The 7995-nt window shown below is 38.7% G+C and overlaps 1 protein-coding gene and 1 pseudogene across 2 annotated transcripts in view; both read right to left on the bottom strand.

The window, feature by feature from the left end:
- Positions 1–269: 269 nt before the first annotated feature.
- Positions 270–7995, bottom strand: part of SLFN12 (schlafen family member 12) — a 39760-nt gene continuing 32034 nt past the window's right edge. The window contains exon 5 of the transcript XR_004430760.1: positions 270–1330. The gene's annotated coding sequence lies outside the window, so the exon portion shown is untranslated. The remainder of the gene's footprint in view (positions 1331–7995) is intronic.
- On the bottom strand, positions 2458–7204 carry LOC117067503 (annotated as a pseudogene). Its single transcript, XR_004430761.1, has 2 exons — positions 6212–7204; positions 2458–5853 (listed from the first exon to the last, which is right to left on the bottom strand). The product of XR_004430761.1 is annotated as a DTW domain-containing protein 2-like (transcript).

Genomic DNA, 7995 nt, shown 5'->3' with positions numbered 1-7995 from the left:
TACATAATTTTTCACAGTGTGCTGGTGTCATCATTTTACCAGTCCTAGTAGGATATAGAAATCTTACCTCCAGTTATGTCTCTTTAATCATGTTCACTTGTTTATAATATTGTATTAACTATTTCCTCTATAAACAGGTAGAATCACATCAGACAGTATCGTAAGTTTTGTTTCAACTGTCAAACATAATTTAGAAGACTTAAGCAGAGAAGGAAAGCGTACTTTTTTTTGTAGTTACTGTGATCTTTTTCCTTCCTGATGTTCCGTGACTCCTTCTTTTTGCCTTTTTTTTTTTTCTCTTTAGCTAACTTCTTTTGGCTGTTCTATTAGGGTAGGTCCTCTGGTGATGAATTCTCTTATTTTTCCTTCATTTGAGAATGTCTTGATTTCCCTTTCATTTCTGAAGAATATATTCTCTGTGCATAGGATTCCAGGTTGAGAGTCCTTATCTTTCAGCATTTGAAAAATATTGTACCACTTCCTTTTGGTCTCCATGGTTCCACTGTTATTCAAATTGTTGTTCCCTATTAAGAAGGTGTTATTTTTCCCTAGTAGCATTAAAGATTTTTGGCATTTAAATTTAGTTTTAGAAATTCAATTACAATGTGTCTTGGCACAAATTTTGTTGGGTTTATCGTAATTGGGATTTCATCAGCTTCTTGGATCTGATACCTGAGGTATTGGATAAATATTCAAATGAGAAAAACGAAAAAAAAAGTGCTTGGGAAAGAGGAGACCAAAAAGGGTGTGAGAGAGGAGGAAAATTTTACCCTAGAGATACAAGCCATTCTAAAAGATTTTGTTTAATAAAGAAAAAAAAAAATGGGAGAGAAAGGGGTCTGGAGGGGATTGTCCATGGAAAGGCACTGCCTAGAGAAACCAGGCCCCTTTCTTCTACAGCCCTTTCTTCTTATCATCCAGAGACAAAAACTAAAACAGCCTAAAATGACAGGGAGGGGGTAGTGTGATCCATCCTCCTCCAGTGTACATCCACTGCCTGAACCCCAAAGGCCAAGCAGTAAGCCAAGACCATGGTGCCCAGCCAAGGAGCAGGTGTCCCTGAGAACCCAAATATCCTGGAATATATCTGGGAACAGTCTCATTACATGCAGTAGTCAACAAGCCAGAAAATTAACTAAAAGCATCTTAAAGACTGGTAGCTGGACAGATCTCTGGAGCTGTCCTGCTGCCACACAGGAGCCCCCTGTATGTAAGTCCTAGTAAACTCATCTACTCACCAGGCTTTACTTGTCTGTGCCATTCTTTGGTTTCTCAGCTCCTTCCCAGTTTGGGGGCCCAGTTTCAAGGGACATTACAGTCCCAGGTTTTTCTTGTAATGAGGCAGGGGGAGGAAGAGGAAAAAGAAACCCTGAATTCCAGTGTGTTGGTCCATTTTGTGTTGCTTTATACCAATACCTGAGGCTAAATAATTTACATAGAAAAAAAGGTTTATTTGGCACACAATTCTGTTGTCTAGAAAAGTTCAAGATTGAGCACCTACATCTGGTTGCAGCCTCAGGCTGCTTCCTGAAGAGAGACAAAGAGGAGCCAATGCATGCAAAGTGGGGGTGGTGCCAGGGTTTTTTTGACAACCAGCTCTCATGGGAACTGATAAAGTCAGAACTCACTCCCACCCAAGGAAAGCCATTAATCTGTTCATGAGGGATCCTTCTCCTTGATCCAAACATCTCCCATTAGTCCCCACCTCCGATATTGAGGATTAAATTTCAACATGAGGTTTGGAGGAGACAAACATTAAAACTGTAGCACAGGGAGAAAATAATAACCAACTAAATTATATATAGATACCATTTTTCCATCTATAATGCAATATTGCTTATTCATAAAAATGCCCATCTGTAGCTATTTTAAAGAAACACATCTACATAGTAAAATATAGTTATGTAAAACTTCTGAGTTTACTAAGTCAGATCTAAGTTTTTACTTGTAGCATCAATAAAATTTACTTTTGTATCAATAGCAATTACATACAAGGGTCAATGATTTAGCTCCCTAAAATTCAGCATCCCTGAAATTCAGTGGAGAGGATTTTCTAATAACATGATCACATTTTTAAACCTATTTGGGCAACAGTTGGAAATATGTGATGAATAAGCTGAATAAATTATACAGAAGTGTTCTATATAATTTACTAACTGAGAGGCCAAGGCAGAAGGATCTCTTGAGGTCAGGAGTTCAGAACCCATCTAAACAACACAGTCAGACCCCCATCTCCACAAAAATTTTAAATTAGCTGAGTGTGGTGGCATGGGGCTGAGGTTCTAGTTACTTGGGAGACTGAGGTGGGAGGAACACTCCAGCCCAGAAGTTCGAGGCCACAGTGAGCCATGATTATACCACTGCACTCCAAACTGGGTGACAGAAGGAGACCTTGTCTCTTTAAAATAAATAAATGGTAGCAGGACAAGCCGCAGACAAAACCCCTCAGACACTAAGTTAAAGAAGAAAGGGCTTTATTCAGCCGGGAGCTTCGGCAAGACTCACGTCTCCAACAACTGAGCTCCCGGAGTGAGCAATTCCTGTCCCTTTAAGGGCTCACAACTCTAAGGGGCTCCTCGTGAGAGGGTTGTGATTGATTGAGTAAGCAGGGGGTACGTGACTGGGAGCTGCATGCACCGGTAATTAGAACAGAACAGAACAGGACAGGGATTTTCACAGTACTTTTCTATACAATGTCTGTAATCTACAGATAACATAACCGATTAGGTCAGGGGTCGATCTTTAACTGCCAGGCCCAGGGTGTGGTGCTGGGCTGCCTGTTTGTGGATTTCATTTCTGCCTTTTAGTTTTTACTTCTTCTTTCTTTGGAGGCAGAAATTAAGCATAAGACAATATGAGGGGTGATCTCCTCCTTTAAAATCATGAACTGGTGGTATAGTGAGGAGCTTATTCCTTCCAAAATCTTTTAAAAACATTACTGGTCATGGCTGAGAAAAGTGTCTCTGGAGTCTTAAAGTTAGCGAAAATAATTTTTCCCAATATAATTATCCTACTCCACATAAGAAGTCTTGTAATCCAACCTGTAGAAAGTTGTCATGCACTGTGACTTACTTCGTGTAATATAGTTCTCAACCCTTTGTGCTAGAAACTCTCAATATCTCTCATTACACACAGTGATTTCAATATACTATAATGGGCTGATTAAAACTGAAGTCACTTTATATATAAGGAAATACTATTCTCTGAGTTACATGGTTCAAATAACTCACAAAACCATCTACACCACATCAAAGCGCAGTTGGGGTACACAAGCAAAACCTACTATCAGCTACAAATTCATAAAGCCTGGAACTTCCAGGAAAATCAAGCAAATATAAAGAATCTGAATTTAAAAGCCAACTAATACAATAAAAAAGTACTTTTTAAAACCCTGACTAAATTTTCAGTTAAAATACTCACATAATACTACACACTTTGAGAACTTTTAGTAATTAAAATAATGGCTTTAAAACTTACTTAAAACTGTTTAATGAGAACAGGTGACTAGAGAAGCACTTTGTACCACAGATGATTAAATGGACTTGCCTTGTAAAGAGGTCAGGAAAATATAGGTAAAAAACAAGTAAAGTGAGTTAACAGGTCAGTAAAATAATTTGGAAAACTACATACTTCAAGAAAATGTTATACATTTCCAAGAATACTAAATGTTAAGCTTTTTAAGTCTTCAAAAATACTCAAAAATGTTTTATTTAAAAGATAAAAGTAGAAATTACTCTTTAAAAATCAACAAAGTAAAATTTTGAAGTACAAAATGGTATATTAGGGATGGGGGAGTTTTCTTTTTAAAAAATACTAATGACTAAAGGAAATTCATAAAGTTTAACATCAATGTGAAAAGTTACTATAAAATGCTTTTAGCCCCACTTGTTAAGACACTATTATATATTATTATATGCTATTTCTTTTCTAGTACACCAAGTAATCATCTGATATTAGGTGTTTTACATTGTAAATGAGCTTATTTATTTATTTATTTATTTTTGGAGACAGGTCTCACTCTGTAACCCAGGCTGGAGTGCAGTGGAATGAACACAGCTTCCTGCAGCCTCGACCTCTTGGGCCCAAGAAATCCTCCTGCCTCAGCCTCCTAAGCAACTGGGATCACAGGTGCACACCACCACGTCTGGATAATTATTTAAAAAAAAAAAAAAGTTGTGTGGAGATGGGGCCTTGCCATGTTGCCCAGGCTGGTCTCAAACTCCTGGACTCAAGCAATTCTCACTTCTCAGCCTCCCAAAGTGCTGGGATTACAGGTGTGAGCTATTGGGCCCAGCCCTAATTTGTTTTTAAATCCAAAAATAAATCAACAACAGAAGACAGCACTCTAACTTTTAATATTTTAAAATATTTTCTGCATAGTTTCCCCAAATACTAGCATTCTAATTGTGACCACCATTATGGTTTTTAATGAGTCTAATCCAAGTAAATAATAAACAAATGAGCATGAAAACTATGAGAAATAACCATCAGTGTATGCTTATGTTCCATAAATAGTTATCAAGTTTACCTTTAAATTGCATGTTTAGTTTTTCCTTACAACTTAACACTAGATACAGGAAACTCTAGAAGTCATAAACAAAGACTAAAAACAAAGTCTCCTCTTCTTGCCAAGACGTGTTCATGATTGCAGTAGACTTATGCTGAATATAAATATATGTTACCTACATGTCTCTTATGCTATACAAAATCTCAGCAAATATTTTCCCACAGAGGAGAGGAATTTGTTCTCTCAAGTTGAAAGTTTTTGCCCATTAAAAAGGTTATTTTAAATAGCCCTAAAGAAATATGTTCTGAAAATAACAGTTGTATCATATTCCACTTACTATTTTCCATTTGAAAACTTCAATAAAATAAGTTTACCATAGTCAATAAGCCTGTTCAATGAACACTGAAAAATAAAAATTTATCCAGAGTAACTGCAAATGAAAATGTGTGCTGTTTCAAAATTACATGTACCTCTTTAAAAATCAGGGCAATTAATAGAATACTTAAATCATATTAGCTGAATTCAAATTTAGCCCTTAACAGTAAGGTTTTCTTATCCCTTTATATTATTTTACAAAATAATGAATTACTTGATTATCATAATTTTCTTCTGCTACTTATTTCAAAGTATAAAGTTAGGATAGCAAATTGATGTAGGTATCTTATATTATTGGTCTACACCTACTTATTTATAAACATTAATGAAAACGATACTGCTTCAATCTACCACAACAATTTCCTTCTATTTTACAAGCAAGAACTTCAAACCCAGCTCAACAACAAAACACATTTAAATTTGAGTTTGAAAACATGTATTATTAGAGGCACATTTTTAAAAACAAGTACAGTATGAAATCTTGCTTTTCAGTGAGTCAGTGAATTTTCGTTTGTTTATTTGTTTCTATGGATATTTGGTTTACTTCCTTCTTCTGGGCAAGATTAGTACGCAATTCTCATTCTACTTTAGCAAGTCAAAAACCTATAGACCTAAACTATATGAAAACTTAACTTGGTATTGTTAGATGAAGACAGGTAAGCTAGCACCAAAAGAACAACTGTACTAAATTTTAACACTATTCTTTAACAGTTGCATTTTCCTGAGTTTGCGTTTGTTCTTTGGCATTGGTTTAGGATATAATCCATTTTTCAGAAGGTGTTCCTTGCTGAGGCAAATTTGGGCACCATGCTAACGTTGGAAAGAGCATAAAGCTTCAAGAGGGCGAAACAAAGTCTCTTTTATGTAATTATTTTTCTCCAAGATGGAAAGAGCAACAGCTGCACACTCCAGTGTAGAAAGACTTCTATTAGTTGGCTGCATCTGAATTACATATTGACTAGAAATGCTAGGTGGTGGTGGTGGTGGTGGTGGGTGGTGGTGGTGGTAGTGGTGGTGGTGGTGGTGGTGGTGGTGGTTTGAGACGGAGTCTTACTCTGTCGCCCAGGCTGGAATGCAGTGGCGCCATCTAGGCTCACTGCAAGCTCCGCCTCCCGGGTTCACACCATTCTCCTGCCTCAGCCTCCCGAATAGCTGGGACTACAGGCACCCACCACCACGCCCGGCAAATTTTTTGTATTTTTGATAGAGAGGGGGTTTCACCGTGTTAGCCAGGATGGTCTCGATCTACTGACCTCGTGATCCACCCGCCTCGGCCTCCCAAAGTGCTGGGATTACAGGCGTGAGCCACTATGCCAGCCAAAATGCTAGTTTTTAACTGCACCTGTTTGGGGTGTCAGAACAAGGAATTCTTACAGAAAATGTCCTTAGCCTGGCTCCGTGTACTATCAATGATGATGATTGTGAAGGATAAACCGGAGAATCTAACATAAATTCTTCCAAATTAGCAGCTTCAGCCCTGGATATAATATTAATGTACCAAATTTCCAGCAAACAGTTGAAAGTTCAGGATCTTTTTCTTCACTGAAGCGACGACCAATCTTTACTTTGCGCTTGTCCTGAGGGAGGCATGCTGCTAGTAGAGGAACTGTCTACAACATTTTGTTTTCCTCTGCTGGATGCTGAATTATGTACAAGTGGGTAGAGATATGCAAAGGGTGCGCTGGGAGAAATGGACACAAACACACTTTCTGAGGCCGGCTGCAGCGGCTGCACTCGGGCCTCCGCTCGGCCGGCTGCACCTGCGGCTCCCATAGCCAGTCCGTACCAGCGTCGTCCGCCTCTGTGCCCAGTTAGCCGTCGCCAGCACTGCGCCGCCCTCCCGCAGCTCCTAGTCGTTTGGCGTCTGAGACCTTGAGGCCCCAGCCGGCCGCGCGACGGGTTCCTGGGGTGCTGGCGCCTCTTTCTGTGACTCCATGGCGGACACTCTGGTCAGGCCATCCATATAATATTTTAATATAGACATAAGGAATAGATCGTATATGTACCTATAGATATGGATATAACATATATAACTAAATTAAAACAAAGGTCCATAATTTGGCCCAATTAGAAATCCAGAATGTATATACCAAAGAATTTATATTACAAAAAGATAAATAGGACACTGATTGGGTTTTTTGTCTCTACAACATAAGGTCTAAATTAACTTTAGCATTTGCTAAAATATACAAACTGACATACTTCGTGGACTCAATCAATACTGGGGCTCAAATTATACTTGGGGCCCAGTATTTTGGGAGGCCGAGGCGAGTGGATCACCTGAGGTCAGGAGTTCAAAACCAGCCTGGCCAACATGGTGAAACCATGTCTCTACTAAAAAAAATTAGCCAGGCATGGTGGCAGGTGCCTGTAATCCCAGCTACTAGGGAGGCTGAGGCAGGAGAATCGCTTGAACCCGGGAAGCGGAGGTTGTCGTGAGCCGAGATAGCACCATTGTACTCCAGCCCGGGCAACAAGAGCGAAACTCCTTCTCAAAAAAATATATTATACTTGGGGTTCTCACTAAATTTAAATATTGTACCCTCTCTAATCTTAAAAAGGTAACTAAGTAAAAAAAAAAAATGAATAACTATCCCTCACTTTACTGCCTTGGTTGAATTTCCCATAGTTTTGTACCCATTGCTTTAAAATATCTCATATTGGACACAGACTCTGACACAACAAATAATAAATTAAAGTTAAAATTTTGGCACTTAAAAAATGGCTTGATAAAATGGGACCCTATAAATCTCTCTTTAAAATAGTTAATACGGCAAAATCTAAGTTAGAATAGGCCCTTCAAGGATTAAGACTTGTTATATAGAACCTCGTTATGAAAAGGGATAATTATCCCTATTGCTTCTCCATTTAATGGCTCAATTTTGCCTATCCGAGGCCTCTGGGAGGCCAAGACAGGAAGATTGCTTAATCCCAGAAGTTGAGACTGGCCTGAGCAACATAGTGAGACCCTATCTCTACAAAAATTTTAAAAATCAGTCAGGTGAGTTGGCATGTGTCTGTAGTCCTAGCTACTCAGGAGGCTTAGGTGAGAGAATCTTTTGAGCCCAGGAGTCCAATGCTGCGGTAAGCTATGATCACACCACTGCAATCCA

Source organism: Trachypithecus francoisi, unplaced genomic scaffold, assembly GCF_009764315.1.
Source record: "Trachypithecus francoisi isolate TF-2019V2 unplaced genomic scaffold, Tfra_2.0 Lachesis_group20, whole genome shotgun sequence".
Taxonomy (NCBI): domain Eukaryota; kingdom Metazoa; phylum Chordata; class Mammalia; order Primates; family Cercopithecidae; genus Trachypithecus; species Trachypithecus francoisi.
The sequence above is the reverse complement of the archived record's forward strand: the minus strand, read 5'-3'. Positions and strand labels throughout refer to the sequence as shown.